Genomic DNA, 19,748 nt, shown 5'->3' with positions numbered 1-19,748 from the left:
GATTTTGTTGACACAGCTGTGAATATGCTTCTAAGGATCAATAGATCAACTTGTGACAGCTTGTAAACTGGTGGGAAGAATGGGAAATATCTTGGGTTGAGAAACAAAGTTCAAATGCAGAGAGTGGTTTCCTTGTTCACTCTTGCCTAGCTGGCTGTGTGCACAGGGCCCAGTTGGTGGGTATTCTCAGTCACTTTTGAATGAATTAATAAAGGCAGGGTATAAACAAATAGCAATTTAAATTAGAGATGTAGCGTTTGCCTTTGGCTTTTTCATCCATAATGAGGTGTGTTTGGACAAGTTTCTTTACCTTTCAGGGTCTCATTTTGCTCAGCTCAAAAATGGAGAGAAGGTTGTAACTAGATGTTATCTAGGCTCCTTTCTAGGTGTAATAATCAAGGTATCTATTTCTCAGGAAGGTGTCTCCCCAGCATGTGGAGAGTGACACCTGGGGTGCAATCCCATCCCTGCAAATGCTCATCAGTGCCGCTCTCTGGGAGGGGATCCTGGGCAGGCAGCGTTTGGATCTTATATACAGACAATTCTTTGCCACGATGCTCTTGTCCTCTTAGCTGCTTTAGGTTCTGAGTAAAAGGATGTAAGAGTGAGAATAACTTGCCAGCTTGAATATAATTCTGTTATTTCTATCTGTTCTCCACTGCATTTCTTGGACATATTCTTGCCCAAAGATGCTGGGGGACAACTCTGTGTTCTCTAAATTTAACAGTTTAAAAAGGATGTTAAATGGTGCTTGCCAGCTCATGTATAATAGACCTCATTTTCTGATGACATCAGTAAGGAGAGAAACTGTAAAAATGACAATCCCATTCTCAGGGCTTTTCAGAAAATCTTCATTCTTCACAACTGGGCACATTACAGCCTTTAACTTCCCTGCTCTGTGCCTTGGCCTTAAGAGGATGGGGCTCTTTTGTGACTTTTCTTCTGAATTCTCTGCTGCAGGCTCTCTTTGACTACGTGTAGGGCTCTTCGCCTCTATGCTATTTTGATTTTCAGACCACCACTACATGCTTTCTTGGAAAATGATGGTTGTCCAATTTGAAATGATTATATAGACAGATGTCCCAACTTCTTACTTCATTTCAACATGCCCAGAGGCTGTGGTACCTATTGAAAGGATTTCTAAAACCATCCATTGAGTTGTCTCGGTCCTAAATAAAACTGCATTACAGCTTTGGACTATCTGCACCTAATCCCACTGTTAAGAACTGTGCACTCGCCTGTGTCTCAAAACATAAGACTTCAATAGACCCATTTTTAAAAGTTTAAAAGAAGAGGTTACAGGGAAAATGCAATTTGTGTGCCAGGTTTTAAATTTCATTTTTCTTTATTAAAAGTCTAGCATGTGTTTCCTTGAACCAATGCCTAGGAAAAAGCTCATGTTTATTGATTCAGAAACTATTCTAAGATCTTATTGATTCATTTAATCCTCATAACAATCAAATGAGATAAGTATTATTATAAGCACATTTTTCAGATGATGAAACTGAGACACCAAGAAGTTCAATAATTTGCTCAAGGTTTGGAGTCCTCATTAACAATGGGGTTTTGAATTCAAAAGTCAAAAACAGGAAAAGAGACTTTAGAAGTTCTAAGCTCTTTGCCTGTATTAATGTATTTTATTTTTATGACAATACTGGCCCTATTTCTATTCCTGTGTATTGCTTAAAAAAAAAAAAAAAAAAAAAAGGAATGGAATTCTAAGAAAAAAAGAAAAATCAGCCTGATAAGATGAAAACATCTAGTGGAAGGCCAAAGAAACTTTTTGAGTAATTTTTAATTTTGGTATAATCTTAGAATTCAGAGAAGTTGCAGAAGGACATTCTTTTTTTCTTTTGACAGTTTTTTTTTTTTTATTGAAACGTAATTGATTATACATACTTGTGGAGTACAGAATCGAATATCAATACATGTGTACAATATGTGGTGATCAGATCAGGATAATTAATAAACTCATGTTTACAAAACATAATCAATCTTTGTGATGCTTAACTAATCTTGCTACCCACCTCCTCCTCCTCCTTTCCCACCTCTAATAACCACAGTTCTATTCCCTTTTTTAAAAAGTTCAATGTATTATTATGATTGTTCCTTCCTTCCTTCCTTCCTTCTTTTTTTCTTTCTTTTAGCTCCCACTTTTGAGTGAGGACATGCAGTATTTCTCTTTCTGTGCCTGGCTTATTTCACTTAACATTATTTTCTCGAAGTTCATCCACGTTGCTATGAATGGAAGGATTTCATTCTTTTTTATGGTAGAGTAGTATTCCATTTTGAAGAAGGGAAGTGCTGGGTAATCCAGACGGGCCCTTTCAGCCACAGATGACCTGCTGCTAAGGCCTGTGGCTGCTGTATTAAAAGGCCTGTGGCTGCTGTATTATACATTAGATTGTTAATGCCCTGAGGCCAGGACCAGCAACCTACTCAAAGAGGGAAGGAATTGGGCAATGAGGCTTCATACCCTTGCTTTGTCTCTTATGTAATCTGGGCATGTTATTTGGCACTGGGGCTTCAATTTATTCTGCTGTGAGATGGCGATAAACTCACAAGTTTGTCATGAGAATTATAAGAGGTAGTGACAATAGGAACATCTGACACTTTCTACGTGAACACTCAATGCAGGTCATTATATTACCATCTTCTTGAGGTCTTTAAGAGCACCCTTTGCCCAGTAACTATTTATTAAATCTGATAGCTTCCACTTAGTGTGCACCTATGAAGTTCCAGCCACCATGCTGCATGCTTTCCATGCCCCATCATCTTAGCCTCTCACTACCCAAAATGTGGTCCAGGGATGAGCAGCAGCAGCAGCACCCAGCATGTGAGAAATCCTAAATTTCAAACTCTGCCTCGCCATGTCATCAATCAGGATCTGCATTTATAACAGGATCCCCAGACGGCTTACATAAATGTTAAAGTTTGGGGAGTGTTTGTCCATTCCTTATAACCATCCTACAAGTTAACAATGGTAATCTACATTTCCCATATGGGATAAGTGAAGGTTGGAGGTGAAGTGATTTGTCCTAAGCTATGTAGTCCTGGAATTTGCATTCTGATATGGCCGGTTCCTAAGTTCCACTCTGCCATACCCACAACCCATTGCTAACCCCTAACGTTTGCTGGGGAGTCCAGGAAGAGTCGGCTGCTTCATGGCAGTCTTTGGTGGGACCATGCCAACTGGCAGGAGCAGAAACTGGACTCAAGCTGCTGATGTCAGTCAGAAGTTACATGGCTACTCTCTCCTTCTGTCTCCTTCCCCCACTTTTCCAGTTTTCTCTCCTTGTTTTCCAAGCCCTTACCTCAACTTCATGCCAGACAGTTTCTAATTCTCTCTCCTTAGGGTCCAGTTAGCTCTTCCTCTGTCCAAGGCAAATCCTCCTCCCTAGCACTTGCTTCCATCCCCTCTACTCCCATCCTTCCAAGCCAAGAGCCTCCCCCACCTTAGTTCTAGGAATGAGCATTGTCCCATGACCTCTGGCAGCTTAGTATGATAGCTGAAACATTGCATTTAACTCTGCGGGTCTCTCCAGGTTGGGGCTCATGAGGAATTCTTTAATCCTGGGGGGCTGAGATTTGAGGGTTATCCTGTACTCCTTGAGAAAATGTCTTTGTGTCTATTAAACAAAAGAGGATGTTAATGCAAGCTCCTGTGCCATATCCCCTCCCCTCAATGCACTCTTGTCTTTAGTACACACTAGTTCCAACAAACCACAACTGAACATTTAGGAATGAAATTGGTTGAAGGAATTGCCAGAAGTGATAATCTAGGCTATGGCAAAGCTTTGAGCCTCAGGCAGATCTCTTGACTTGTGTTAAGGTACTCTGTTTTTGAGATTTCCTTCTTTGGTGCTGATGGGAGTTTGTGCAGGAATCATAGAGCCAATTTTCTCCTCTCCTCGCACTGGATTTCCTCCCACACTTGAGCTTTCTCAGGAAGTGTTTTGTCTACCTTATCAGTGACGAGCACCATGCTGTCAAGTCCAAAGTCAAAGTAACTAAATATTTATTAGTAACAACTAGATACAGATGAATCTATACTGAGTCATAATTTCCCTTGAAGGAAGACTTCCATTGTGTCTATCTGTACTTGTTCCCACAACTTTTTTTTTTGGCAAGAATAACACAAATTTTAAATATGATCATAAAATTATTGTTCCTAAGAAAAGTTTTAAAAAGATGTAGGTTTTGTTATTCACCGTCTTTTTGATTATAGCCAGTCTCACTGGAGTAAGGTGGTATCTCAATGTGGTTTTAATTTGCATTTTCCTGATGACTAGTGAGGGTGAGCATTTTCCCATTTATCTGTTGGCCATTTGTATGTTTTCCTTTGAAAAATGTCTATTCAGCTGCACATTCAGACCAGTGAAGTAGAATAGAGAACCCAGAAATCACTCCTCAAGCTTATAGCCATCTGATATTAGACAAAGGCAACAAAAATCTACATTGGGGAAAAGATTGCCTCTTCAACAAGTGGTGCTGGGAAAACCGGATATCCATATACAGAAGAATGAAACTAGATCTGCATCTCTCACCATACACTAAAATCAACTCAAAATGGACTAACGACCTAGGTTTAAGACCCGAAACTATAAAATTACTAAGGGAAAATATAGTTGAAACAATTCAGCAGTTAAGTCAGGGCACAAGCTTTATGAACATGAGCCCAAAAGCACAAGCAGCAAAAGAAAAAATAAACAAATGGGACTATATCAAACTAAAAAGTTTCTGCACAGCAAAGGAAACAATCAACAGAGTGAAAAGACAACCTACAGAGTGGGAGAAAATTTTTGCTAACTATGCATCTGAGCAGGGATTAATATCCAGAATATACATAGAACTCAAGCAATTATACAGCAAAAAAATAAATGACCCAATTAAAAAAATGGGTGGTGAATAACAAATGCTGGCGAGGGTGTGGAGAGAAGGGAACACTACTGCACTGTTGGTAGGACTGTAAATTAATACAACCACTATGGAAAACAGTATGGAGGTTTCTCAAACAACTACAGATAGGGCCGGCCCCATGGCTCACTCAGGAGAGTGTGGTGCTGGGAGCGCTGCGGCCGCAGGTTCGGATCCTATATAGGGATGGCCGGTGTGCTCACTGGCTGAGCGCGGTGCGGACCACACCATGCTGAGGATTGCAATCCCCATGCTGGTCAAAAAAAACAAAAACAAACAAAAAAAACAACTACAGATAGATCTTCCATATGATCCAGCAATCCCTCTTCTGGGTAAATATCCAGAGGAACGGAAATCATCATGTTGAAGAGATACCTGCACTCCTGTGTTTATCTCAGCTCTGTTTACAATAGCCAAGATATGGATCCATCAATGGATGATTGGAAAAGGAAACTGTGGTATATATACACTATGGAATACTACTCTGTCGTAAAAAAGAATGAAATACTCCCATTTGCAACAACATGGATGAACCTGGAGAAACTTATGTTGAGTGAAACAAGCAAAACACAGAGGGATTAAATACGGTATGTGCTCACTCATATGTGGGAGCTAAGAGAGAAAGGAAGGCAGGAAAGAAAGACCACAGCAGTGCCATGGTCTAACAGAGGGAGGGAACATTCCTAGGGCTACAAATTAGAATGGGGGGGGGATGGGGAGGGGGCTGGAGGTTGGGGGATAATTGTGTGGGGACAAGGGGTACAAAAGTAATTTCTGGTAATGGGTATGCCCCCAGTATGAACCTGGCTCCCACATCGTACACAGGAGGGGGGACAATCAGCTTTGTATCTCATGAATATTATTGATAAATAAATAAACAAAGACATCATAAATTGGTTAATGGACACAAAGAATGATTATGTAGTGTAATGATGAACATGCTAATTATCCTGATTTGATCATCACATATTGTGCACAGTATTGGTAGTCAACTTTGTACCTCACAAATATGTATTATCAACTATGTTTCAATAAAAAAAAAAATAAAGACATAAAAAAAAAGGTTTAGGTTTTGTAGCTATTCAATTTCTATTGGATTTGATAGTTTTCCAAGAAGCAGAACAACAGATAGAAGAGTTATGTGCTCCGTGCTGCTCAGAGTAGAAAAGGTGACACATTGTCCCGAACAAGAGGCAAATACAGAAGACAGTCACCTACGACCAGGCCATGCTAGAACAGGAAGAGACTCCTCCTAGCCTAAAACTGGGTTGCTGAGGAAACTGAGGCCAGAGGCTTATCCGAGGTGATAGAGTTTGAATATGTGGACCCCCAAAAGTTCATGTCAAAATTTGATCCCTATTGTGGCAGTGTTGGGAGCAGATTGGGTCATGGGGACGGATCCCTCAAAAATAGATTAATGCCCTGGGGGGTGGGTAGTGAGTGAGTTCTACCTCTGTTAGTTCCTGCCAGAGCTGGTTGTTTAAAAGACCCTGGCACCTCCTCTTTCTCTCTCTTGCTTCCTCTCGCCATGTGATCTGCTTGTACCCGCCGGCTGCCTGCTGCTTTCCTCCATGAGTAGAAGCAACCTGAGGCCCGTGCCAGATACAGCTGTCCCAGACTCGTAAGCCAAATAAACCTCTGTTCTTTATAAATTACCCAGTCTCAGGCATTCTGTTATAAGCAACAGAAATGGATTAATACACGAGGTCACAGAACCATTTAAGGTGGATCAAGGACTGGGACCCAGGTTTCTGACACATAATCTGTAAGTACTATATGGAACTTTCCCCCAGGAACCATCTCTAAGACAGAGTAGTATGAATTTGTACACACTTGGGGGGAATGTTTGAATTCGTTTGAAGTCTTTAATACCTTAAAAATTCTCTCAAATTCAACATTTTAGAACGTACTTCAGGTTTCCTGTGACTTAAAAATAGTGTACATGGACTTAGCATCCCCCACAACTCTTGGGGTATGATCAGTACTCCTAGGGTTATCCCAGCCTCCTCACATTTCCTGGCACATTGTAATGGAGCCTGGTTTCAGAGCCTTCAGAGTTGCCTCGTGTGATTTTCAGTAAGGCTAGTGATGTGTCATATCCCTGTCTCCACTGTGGTCTCTTATTCTTGGTGATTCACTAGGTCCATTTGGTTTGGTCGGTACTCAGACCTGATGAGCATGTGGAGTAGATGTGAATGTTGAATGTTGGCCACCCTGCACTCACTCTTCATGCCAGCTTCCTCATGTGACAAGGAGTTCCAGGATTTCAGATGTGCCGTGCAGCTGCCCCTTGGAGGCGGGCGCTCTCTGCTCCATGTGGAATGGAGGCATTGAGCCGAATTCCAGAGATAACCACTGTCCACCTCCGGGTGCTTGTACATGCTGTTCTTTCACACCAGGATTCTTTCCTCTGCTCCTTTGCCCAGTTAACTATCCTACTCATTCTCTCAAAAGTGCCAGATGCCATTTTCTTTATCAGTTCCTCACTTTCCTCTTCCCTTGAAATGAATCTCCTCTTCCTGTGTTCCTAAAAAATATTATTGGAGCTCTTTCTTTCTTAAAAATAATTTGTCTATCTTTCCACTTAGGTTTTGAGTTCTTTGAAGGTGTGGCCATCTCATCTGTGTATCTCCACATGGCTTGTTAAGACTTTTATGTAGTAGCTGTTTAGTCAGTCTTGGTTCATTTGAATTTCTAAGTCAGCAAAAAACCATAAGTTAAGGTTGCTTTTGCCATAGGAGGAACAAGAGAGGATGCTTTCTGCCTTTCTTCTCAGGAGCCTTAAAAAACGTTCCCATGGTTTTTTGTGTTACATTAGCATAAACAAATGTTCAATTTCACATTTCTTTCCCCACTAGGGTTTTTTTCTTCAAGTATACTCACTCCAAAAGACAGTGTTTGGGATTGCAGCATTCCCAAACAGAAAAAGTGAAGAACTCTGTAATGAGTATGTGTTAAGAAGGTTATTTTTCAAAGTAACCCTTGGCCGACTGTCTCCCTGAGGGCTGGCATGGCGTGTGCACATTCTCAGTACCTTGCTACCTAGAGGAGGACCCAGAGCCTCTTGTTCCTGGGCACATGGACGAAGAAGGAGGATCTGACCCTAAGGCGGGCCTTGTCTGTGTGCTTTGACAGAGAGTGGATACAAAGATGGACATGACTAAGTCTAGGACATCTACCTCTTTGCAAACCACACCTCAGATCTTGAGAAAAACAATCTAAAAACATTTCTAGGTTCATCAGGAAGTCCTGTCCTACAAATAGTCTGCATTAGTCAGGGCAGGTTAACTGTTAGACCATTCATCTTCAAGTCTCAGTGGTGTAACACAATAAAAGGTGATTTCTGCCACCTGTCACAGGCAGATGTGGGCCCTTTGTGTGTAGGTGTGTGTGGAGGACATGTTGCTGTGTGCAGCTGTTTCAGGACCTGGGCTCCTTCTATCAGTGGCCCAATGGACACATTATACCCTGGGGCCTCAAAACCTTTTTCTAGATCCTCTACATCTGGCTGGTGAGACCCTGTCATATGGTACCACCTCATGCAAGGGAGGCTGAGAAATGTAGTCTGGCTGTGGCCCTAGGGAGAAATGGGGATAGGTTTGTTGATCATCTAACCAGTTGTTCCATGAACCTTGTTGTTTTTATTATTGTTATTATTAAAATGTTGCTTTTAAATCTTGTTATCAATTTTTAAATTCATCATAATTGGGAAGGTTAAGTGAGGGAGACAAGCAAACGTCCCATCTCTACAAAGCCTTCCCTCATCCCTTCTCATTCTTACTTTCTGGTTGTAATGTGTCCCAACTCTGAACGCTAGAAGTACTCTAGAGGGGCCTCCCTCATGGCTACCTCTTTCTACTCTAATGGTATTTGACCTACACGACCACCTCCTTGAAGAGTCTGCTGTTCATGTTAATAACTCCCACCACATTGCATCTTGCATACTGTGAACAATTAGTAAAGATTTATGGAATTTACAAATGATTGAACCCTCATCTCCTCACCCCATTGGGACATGACATGACATTGGCTGAGTTTTATACACATTGGGAGTCTGAAGACCTACAGTTCACGTAGCCACACGAACGATCGTCCATCCTCCAGGTTAGAATGAGAGAACTAAGTGACTACAAGCAACTGTAATATATAATGCTGAATAATTTATACATACATATTTATATACCTATATATTCTTTTCAAAATATCACTTTTGTTTTTCTCATTTGAATTGGAAAAAACGTGAAACACATGGCCCGAAATTTAGCTAATCGTAAGCATGTGTGTGTTTGGATTAGATGGATGGAACCGATAGATCTCACTTATTCATTTGGGAGCACGAGCACCAGCAGGATGTGGAGTGCCTGGCCGCTGCACTCTCTGCAATGATAAGCCAGAATAGCATTTATGATCAGACCGATGCCGTTAGAACAGGATGAATTAATTGGTGGTCACAGGCCAGATCTGCTCTGCAGATGTGTATTTTGCTTGGCATGAGTGGGGTTTTAAAATCTGGGAATTTCCTATGAAGTCTGGATTTTAAGTTTTTCTTAAGAAGTCAGAATTGTCTGGAGAGTCCCAGATGCTACATTCCCATGTGGTGGCCACTGTGAGCAGAGCTGAGTGGTGCCTGACCCCTTTTGATGGGGTGAGCAACTGCTAGTGCCCATGGTCCCTACCCTCCCTGCTGTCCTACCCCTGGCCTGCTCTGTTCATCTGCCTGTCCTGCGAGGCTCCTGTGGATGGCTGGGCTTGTGGTTCCTTTCTCAATGGCACCTAAATGTGATGAGTAGACCACTGAACTAAGAGTCAAGGGTCCTGAGTTCTAGGCCTGAAACTACCATTGGCCAGTAGTGGGATGCTGGCCAGTCATTCAGTCCTTTTTGGTTCCTTCTCCCACCTCCCCCCGCCCATCCCACACCCCACACTGTGCCAGAGAGAACTGCAGAAACCCATGCATGCCCACATGCGAACCGCTCCCATCCATACTCACTTCATCCAAGACCAGAGCAGGTGAACTCAAAAGGGGATTTCATTATTCCCTCTACTTGATACACACTAAGACCTAGCACTGCCAGGAGAAATTTGGCTGTGAGCTGTGATTACTTGGTCAAGTCAAGTGCAGCAACTGCCACTTGTGCAGTGTGTCACAGTTGATGAACTGCTCTCATATCCATCATCTCATCTGACCTTGGGCCTCAGCACCTTCTCCTGTCCAAACATAAATTCAGCTGGTGCTTATTTATTGAGCTCTCACTGTGCATCAAACACTGTTCTGAGCACTTACATATATATTAACTTTTTTTTCACTTAAATCTTACAAAAATCCTCATAAGGTTGATACTATTATCATTATTTTTATCTGACAGGTGAGAAAGCTGAGGCTCTGGGAAGGCTAAGTAATTTGCCCAAGGTCACACACTAAGCAAGGATAAAGCTGGACTGAACCAGGCAGTCTGGCTACTGTGCTGTGCTAATGCAAAAAATTAGGAGTTTTTAGCCTTTTTTGGCACCATAGATCCTTTTGGCATCTGGTTAAACCTATGATCTCCTCAGAATAATGTTTTAAAATGCATAAAATAAAATTCAGAGGATTTCAAAGGGAAATGATTACATTGGAAATATATTATCAAAATATTAAAATTTTTGATATGTATGCTCCTTTTTTGTTTTATATTTTTAATTGACAAATAACAATTATATATATTTATGAAGTACAATATGATGGTTCAGTGCATGTATACATTGTGGAATGATCAAATCAGGGTAATATAACCATCACCTCAAATACTTATTTTTTTGTAGTTAGAACATTTAAAACCCATTCCTAGGTCACAGGTTTAGATCCCCGTATCGGCCAGCTGCCAAAAAACCCCCCCCAAAACAACCAAAAAACCAACAACAAAAGCAAAAACAACAACAAAAAATCCCATATATATATATATAAATACCTCTTAAAGCTATTTTGAAACATGCAATACATTATTATTAACGATAGTCATCTCGCTGTGCAATAGATCACCAGAACCTGTTCTTCCTAACTGAACTTTGTACGCTTTGACCAAGATTTCCCCTTTCCCTGTCCATCTTCCTGCCTCTAGTAACCATTATTCTACTCTCTACTTCTGTAAGTTCGACTTTTAAAAATGCCACATATAACTGAGCTCATGTGGTCTTTGTCTGCCTGTGCTTGGCTTATTTAATTTTTAGTATAATGTCCTCTAGGTTCGTCCATGTTGTTGCAAATGACAGGAGTTCCTACATTTTTAAGGCTTAAAAAAGTCTTTCTTGGTCATTGTGTACATATACTACATTGTGTCTATATAGCACATTTTAAAAATCCATTCCTTATGTGCTTCTTTATTAGCATATTAAATGACAAGATTTAGCGGAAGGTCTAATAAGTATTATTTCAAAGTAGTGATGAGTGTAAATAATATTGAACTATTTGCAACAACTGTAATATGATATGGAATGGCAGCGATTCTGGTGGTATCGAGATCACTAGTACTATAGTGGTTTGTTGCCTTTACGCATAATGAAAGGAATTGCTAAATTTCATGTCAGTAGAGGTAGTGAAAATAAGATATAATTTTTTCCCATCTTAGTTCACAGACTCCTTGGGGGACTGTGGCTTCCAGGTTTAGAACGCCTGCTGCCCACCAGGTCTAAATGAAAGGATTTACCCATCAGGGGTCCCTCATGACATTGTTATCAGAATACCTGGGGTAGATTTCAATTGCAGATTCTGGGCTCCATCCAGCTCTACCAAACCAGAATCTTTATGTGGATTGAGCCTGAGAATCTATACCAAAAAAATAAAAAAATAAAAATCCATATACCATTCTGATGCTGAACCAACTTGAGAACTCTCAGACCACATTATTAGGCTATCGTTTAAAATTGCCAATATTTGATCTTTTTTTAACCTAAAAAAATGGCAGTTTCATGTGGGTGTTAACGCAAGTCTCAGCTCTAGCAATCAGTGCTTTTATGTGGTTTCCCAAATGTTGTTTACTGCTGTTGATCTATCTACTTGATAAGCAATTCATCTATACAGATGGTCCTGCCTTAAGATGGTTCAAATTACTGACTTTTTGACTTCACGATGATGCAAAAGTGATACCCATTCAGCAGAAACCATACTTTGAGTACCCATACAAACATTCTGTTTTTCACTTTCAGGGCATTGTTCAATAAGTTGTATAAAATATTCATCACTTTATTGTAAAATAGACTTTGTGTTAAATGGGTTTGCCCAACTGTAGACTATCATAAGTGTCTGTGCACGTTTAAGGCTAAGCTATGATTTTGGATATGTTAGGTGTATTAAATGCATTTTCAACTTTCAATATTTTAAATTTATGATGGGTTTATTCGGAGCTAACCAAGTTGAGGAGCATCTGTAATTCTTTTTTTTTTTTTTTTTTTTGTCTTTTTTCGTGACCGGCACTCAGCCAGTGAGTGCACCGATCATTCCTATGTAGGATCCGAACCCGCGGCGGGAGCGTCGCTGCGCTCCCAGCGCCGCACTCTCCTGAGTGCGCCACGGGCTCGGCCCTGTAATTCTTTTTGGAGGGCGATAAGGGAATGATGTCTGTGAACCCAGAGTTTAGGAAGCATATGGCTAGTGGGTAAACACATTAAGTGTGCAATCACTCTCAATTCCTTCTTCTGAAAAATGGGCACCTTTACTTACAGTGCACATTGGCTTGCAGTGTCAACGCAATGCCTGGCACACTGCACTCAGCAGTAGCTATCCTTTTTGAGTCTGGAACTGTGTTTTGCATGGAAAAGAAGGGGATGCATGGCCTCTCCCTGTGCTTCCTCCCCAGGCAAGTGTCAAGCAGCCCCAGAATGTGAGCCAGAGGTACCCAGGCCCATGGTGGTGGACATGGGCTTGATGTTCACGGTGGACAGCTCCCTTAGTGTCGGTGCTGATGTGTACCATGGAGCATTGAGTCTAGTGGACGGTGTGCTAGAAGACCTGGAGTTGGCTGCATAGCTGAGCACATCCAGCTGTTGGGCACATGTGGCCCTGGTGACGCACATGAAGCCTGGCTTCTGGCCAGGTATGGGTGGTCCCCCTGTGCTGGAGGGCTTCCATCTGACATCCTATGGCCACTGGATGCAGATGCAGAAGCAAGTCTGTGAGGCTTCAGGCCACCCTCTACAAGGTGCCCTCACCCTGGGCCATGCTTTGGCATGGACACTGGAGAAGGTTCTCCTGGTAGCCTCTCTGGCGCAGAGGGCATGGGCTCTCTTCACCATTGTGGCCAGCAAGACAAGCATCTGGGACAGGGAAAAGCTAAGGACTCTGTCCCTGGAGGCCAAATGCAAGGGCGTCACCTTGTTTGTGCTGGCCTTGGGCCCAGGTGTGGGTGCCCATGAGCTGGCTGGGTGTGGCCCGTACCTCCTCTGAGCAACACCTGCTGACCTAGAGGCTGTCTTGCAGCCCAAGATAGCCTTCACCTGGGGATTCATGTGGGCCTTCCTGAGTCTTCTACAAGTGACCAGTCTCTGAGTACCGGAGTAACCTGGGTGGCTTCGGGAGAAGAACTTACAGAGCCTGGCATTTGGGCAGGTAGGTGCCCATTGTACCTTCACCCTTGCTTTGATGTGTGCAGACTGGCAGCCCTGGGGGCCTCAAATCCCTGCACCATCATTGCCCTGGCATTGTGCTGAGACTAGTGCTGGCTTCTTGTCCTGAATCTCTCATCTGGTAGTTGGGAGGCCTCAAGCTTCCACACAACTTCTCAATTTTCTTATTAACCAAAATGAGAATTGCACAGCCTGGGGTCAAGGTTCTTCAGGGACTTGCCAGGAACTAAGGGACATGGGACAAAAGTCCAGGGTCACCCACACCAAGTTGGGTGGAAAAAAGCAATAGTGATGACTGGGGGGCAAGGGCTGTGACTGTGTGCCCTGGCCGGAGTTCTTCCCCACCTCCCAGCTCTAGCATTGTCACCTCTCATCAGGACTAGCTGAACCAAATTCATGTACTGCCAGTACCTAACCTATCCCTAGCTTACTAATGGAGATGTAGAATCCGGGTGGACAGGGTATTATATTGGTCACATTTCCAGGAGTTTGTCCTGGGTTTCAACCTCCACTGCATAATTCAAAACAAGTCACGAGCAGGGTTCTTCACTGTAATATGTGAGGCCTCCTAGTACCCCCTTGCCAGGAAACATTAGTTTCTCAGTTTATAAGTGGGTGTGACATCCTGCTTGGGGGCCCTGAGGGACTAAAGGAATAAAGGGATTCTAATGGATGTCTTAGAAGTATTGCACAGAGATAGCATTTGTGCCTCTCCAATTTGAGAAGTACAAAGATCAATTAATTGGTTCTAGTCCTAGCTCTGCCACTAGTGAGCTGTGTGATCCTGGAAAAGCCAATTTATTAAAAAAAGTCAATGAACCTCTTTGAACCTTAGATTCCTTATCTTTGCAGGGGGTAGTGGAGAGAAAGGTAATAGATGGCTTATAGCTTAGTTGATTCTTTGAGAGAGAAGCAGCCTGAGGAAATAACTTCTAATCTGTCTTGATTTTACTTTTTTTTTGAAGTTTTATTATGTTAGGTAGTATTTTGTGTTTTGTTATATTCTTTCATGCTGTAATTTTATTTTATAGGATTCATATGATAGGATGCATTTTATGTTTTTATTTTTTTGTTTTGTTTTATTTGATTTTGTTTTTATATTTATTTTATGCTTTATTTGAATTCATTTTGTCTTTTTTGATTTAATGTCTTCATGGATTTTTTTCTCTTAATGTTCTGTTTGCTTTTATTTTGATATTGTTATGTATTTATTTTATTTTGTTTCATTTTGTTTTTTGTTTTATGTTTTACTATGTTTTATGGTTTATATTTTATTTTATGTCTTCTGAATTTTACGTCTTAATGGATAATATCTGTATTTTGTTTTGTTTTATGTTTAAGGTTGTATGTGATTTTATGTTTTATTTGATTTGGCTTGTTTTTTTTTAAATTTTACTTTTTGGTACAACAGACCAGTACCCTCCTCCAGATCTGATTAAAGAATGTAAGGGTCCTACCATGGGGACACTCTGCTACAATCAGAGGCTGAGGGCAAGGCTGAGTGTCCCACAGCTCTGCCCCAGGAAGGAGACTCTCTCCTTAAAGAAAGTTCACAGGCAGTGATTATCCTTGACTTGACCCAAACCATTGGGACTGGGATGCTCATGTGCTAAAAACTCTGATATTTGTCCAAACATGTCTCCAAACTTAAGAAAATAGCCAATGCAATAACAAAGTCATCAGGAAATGGCAAAACCTAAAGTTTTTGATTGTGGCAATGACAGTTGGGAGTTGAACCTCTCAGTTCTTGAGGTTTGGTTATGCAATTTGACATGGAATGTTTGTATACAGGTTGCCCAAGCGCCAGTTCGGCATGTCTGGCTTTGCTGATGATTTGGAAGCACTTGAAGCAACAGACATTTTTCTAGAAGAGAAGAGAAAAGGCATGATGACAGCTGTAACTAAGCCAGAAGCATTTGAAAATTATGAAAGAACAAATATGACACTGAAGAAAATGAAGAAACAGCAGCCAAACAAAATGAAACTAGTAAAGATATAAATCCAGGCACTGCTTTTGTTTTTTTTTGTTTTTTTTTTTTTTTTAACTTCTAATTTTATTTTTTATTTTTTTTTTTTATAATTTTATTTTGTCGATATACATTGTAGCTGATTAATGCTCCCCATCACCAAAACCTCCCTCCCTTCTCCCTCCCCCCCTCCCCCCCAACAATGTCCTTTCTGTTTGTTTGTTGTATCAACTTCAAATAATTGTGGTTGTTATATCCTCTTCCCCCCCCCCCCCGGTTTGTGTGTGTATGTGTGTATGTGTGTGTGAATTTATATATTAATTTTTAGCTCCCACCAATAAGTGAGAACATGTGGTATTTCTCTTTCTGTGCCTGACTTGTTTCACTTAATATAATTCTCTCAAGGTCCATCCATGTTGTTGCAAATGGCAGTATTTCATTCGTTTTTATAGCTGAGTAGTATTCCATTGTGTAGATGTACCACATTTTCCGTATCCACTCATCTGATGATGGGCATTTGGGCTGGTTCCAACTCTTGGCTATTGTAAAGAGTGCTGCGATGAACATTGGGGAACAGGTATACCTTCGACTTGATGATTTCCATTCCTCTGGGTATATTCCCAACAGTGGGATGGCTGGGTCGTATGGTAGATCTATTTGCAATTGTTTAAGGAACCTCCATACCATTTTCCATAGAGGCTGCACCATTTTGCAGTCCCACCAACAATGTATGAGAGTTCCTTTTTCTCCGCAGCCTCGCCAGCATTTATCGTTCATAGTCTTTTGGATTTTAGCCATCCTAACTGGGGTTAGATGGTATCTCAATGTGGTTTTGATTTGCATTTCCCGGATGCTGAGTGATGTTGAGCATTTTTTCATATGTCTGTTGGCCATTTGGATATCTTCCTTAGAGAAATGCCTACTTAGCTCTTTTGCCCATTTTTTAATTGGGTTGCTTGTTTTCTTCTTGTAAAGTTGTTTGAGTTCCTTATATATTCTGGATATTAATCCTTTGTCAGATGTATATTTTGCAAATATTTTCTCCCACTCTGTTGGTTGTCTTTTAACTCTTTTAATTGTTTCTTTTGCTGTGCAGAAGCTTTTTAGTTTGATATAATCCCATTTGTTTATTTTTCCTTTGGTTGCCCGTGCTTTTGGGGTCGTATTCATGAAGTCTGTGCCCAGTCCTATTTCCTGAAGTGTTTCCCCTATGTTTTCTTTAAGAAGTTTTATTGTCTCAGGGTGTATATTTAAATCCTTAATCCATTTTGAGTTGATTTTAGTATACGGTGAGAGGTATGGATCTAGTTTCATTCTCCTGCATATCGATATCCAGTTATCCCAGCACCACTTGCTGAAGAGGCAGTCCCTTCCCCAGTGAATAGGCTTGGTGCCTTTGTCAAAGATCAGATGGCAGTAAGTGTGAGGGTTGATTTCTGGATTCTCTATTCTATTCCATTCGTCAGTGTGTCTGTTTTTATGCCAGTACCATACTGTTTTGGTTATTATAGCTTTGTAGTATAGCTTAAAGTCAGGTAGTGTTATGCCTCCAGCTTTATTTTTTTTGCTGAGCATTGCTTTGGCTATTCGTGGTCTTTTATTGTTCCATATAAATGTCTGAATAGTTTTTTCCATTTCTGAGAAAAATGTCTTTGGAATTTTGATGGGGATTGCATTGAATTTGTATATCACTTTGGGTAGTATGGACATTTTCACTATGTTGATTCTTCCAATCCAAGAGCATGGAATAACTTTCCATCTTCTTGTATCCTCTCTAATTTCTCTCAGCAGTGGTTTGTAGTTCTCATTATAGAGATTTTTCACCTCCTTGGTTAACTCAATTCCTAAGTATTTTATTTTTTTGGTGGCTATTGTAAATGGGCAGGCTTTCTTGATTTCTCGTTCTGCATGTTCACTATTGGAGAAAAGAAATGCTACTGATTTTTGTGTGTTGATTTTGTATCCTGCTACTGTGCTGAAATCATTTATCAATTCCAACAGTTTTTTTGTAGAGGTTTTAGGCTGTTCGATATATAGGATCATGTCATCTGCAAACAGGGACAGTTTGACTTCATCTTTTCCAATCTGGATGCCCTTTATTTCCTTCTCTTCTCTGATTGCTCTGGCTAGTACTTCCAACACTATGTTGAATAGGAGTGGTGAGAGTGGGCATCCTTGTCTAGCAGGCACTGCTTTTGTTAAAAACCAAACTACTTCTTGCTTCGTAAGCTAGATTCCCTGTTTTTCATCTTTATCTTTTTTTTTGTTTGTTTATTATTTTTATTTATTTATTTATTTATTTATTTTTAAAGTTTTATTTTGTCGATATACATTGTGGCTGATTATTGCTCCCCCTCACCAAAACCTCCCTCCCTTCTCCCTCCCCCTCTCCCCCCCAACAATGTCCTTTCTGTTTGCTTGTCATATCAACCATTTGCTGAAGAGGCAGTCCCTTCCCCAGTGAATAGGCTTGGTGCCTTTGTCAAAGATCAGATGGCAGTAAGTGTGTGGGTTGATTTCTGGATTCTCTATTCTATTCCATTGGTCAGTGTGTCTGTTTTTATGCCAGTACCATACTGTTTTGGTTATTATAGCTTTGTAGTATAGCTTAAAGTCAGGTAGTGTTATGCCTCCAGCTTTATTTTTTTTGCTCAGCATTGCTTTGGCTATGCGTGGTCTTTTATTGTTCCATATAAATGTCTGGATAGTTTTTTCCATTTCTGAGAAAAATGTCTTTGGAATTTTGATAGGGATTGCATTGAATTTGTATATCACTTTGGGTTGTATGGACATTTTCACTATGTTGATTCTTCCAATCCAAGAGCATGGGATATCTTTCCATCTTCTTGTATCCTCTCTAATTTCTCTCAGCAGTGGTTTGTAGTTCTCATTATAGAGATTTTTCACCTCCTTGGTTAACTCAATTCCTAAGTATTTTATTTTTTTGGTGGCTATTGTAAATGGGCAGGCTTTCTTGATTTCTCCTTCTGCATGTTCACTATTGGAGAAAAGAAATGCTACTGATTTTTGTGTGTTGATTTTGTATCCTGCTACTGTGCTGAAATCATTTATCAATTCCAAGAGTTTTTTTGTAGAGGTTTTAGGCTGTTCGATATATAGGATCATGTCATCTGCAAACAGGGACAGTTTGACTTCATCTTTTCCAATCTGGATGCCCTTTATTTCCTTCTCTTCTCTTCTCTGATTGCTCTGGCTAGTACTTCCAACACTATGTTGAATAGGAGTGGTGAGAGTGGGCATCCTTGTCTAGTTCCTGTTCTTAAGGGATCCCATTCAGGATGATATTGGCAGTGGGCTTATCATATATTTCTTTAATTGTGTACAGATACTTTCCATCTATACCTAACTTGTAGAGAGTCTTTATCATGAATGAATGTTTAATTTTGTCAAATTCTTTTTCAGTATCTACAGAGATGATCATCTGGTTTTTGTCTTTGCTTTTATTGATGTGGTATATCACATTTATTAATTTGCATATGTTGAACCAATCTTGCATCCCTGGGATGAATCCCACTTGATCATGGTGGATAATTTTTTGTATGTGTTGCTGTATTCTGTTAGCTAGTATCTTATTGAGGATTTTTGCATCTATATTCATCAAGGATATTGGCCTGTAGTTTTCTATTTTTGATGTATCTTTGTCTGGTTTCAGTATCGGGGTGATGTTTGTGTCATAGAATGAGTTTGGGAGAATGGCCTCTGTTTCAATCTTTTGGAACAGTTGGTAGAGAATCGGTATCAGTTCCTCTGTGAAGGTTCGGTAGAACTCTGCAGTGAACCTGTCCAGTTCTGGTCTTTTCTTCATTGGGAGCCTTCTGATAACAGCTTCAATCTCTTTTATTGTTATTGGCCTGTTCAGATTTTCTATATCTTCTTGGCTCAGTTTTGGTAGTTTGTATGCATCCAGAAATTTGTCCATTTCTTCCAGATTTTCTAATTTGTTGGCATATAGTTGTTTATAGTAGTCTCTAATGATTCCTCATATTTCTGATGTGTTAGTTGTAATATCACCTTTTTCATTTCTAATTTTTGTTATTTAGGTCTTCTCTCTTCTTAGTTAATCTTGCCAAAGGTTTGTCAATTTTATTTATCTTTTCAAAAAACCACCTTTTTTTAATTGATCTTTTGTATTGTTTTTTGGGTTTCTATTTCATTTAATTCTGCTCTGATCTTAATTATTTCTTTCCATCTACTAACTTTAGGTTTGAATTGTTCTTGTTATTCTAGAACATTAAGGTGAAGTGT

At 40.4% G+C, this 19,748-nt stretch overlaps 1 pseudogene; it reads left to right on the top strand.

Moving 5' to 3' along the window:
- Window positions 1-19,185, top strand: part of LOC134390046 (collagen alpha-4(VI) chain-like) — an 82,475-nt pseudogene extending 63,290 nt beyond the window's left edge.
- The last annotated feature ends 563 nt before the right edge of the window (window positions 19,186-19,748 follow it).

The sequence above is a fragment of the Cynocephalus volans genome, chromosome 11 (genome assembly GCF_027409185.1).
Source record: "Cynocephalus volans isolate mCynVol1 chromosome 11, mCynVol1.pri, whole genome shotgun sequence".
NCBI classification, from domain to species: Eukaryota; Metazoa; Chordata; class Mammalia; order Dermoptera; family Cynocephalidae; genus Cynocephalus; species Cynocephalus volans.
This window is presented reverse-complemented; position numbering and strand designations above follow the sequence as displayed.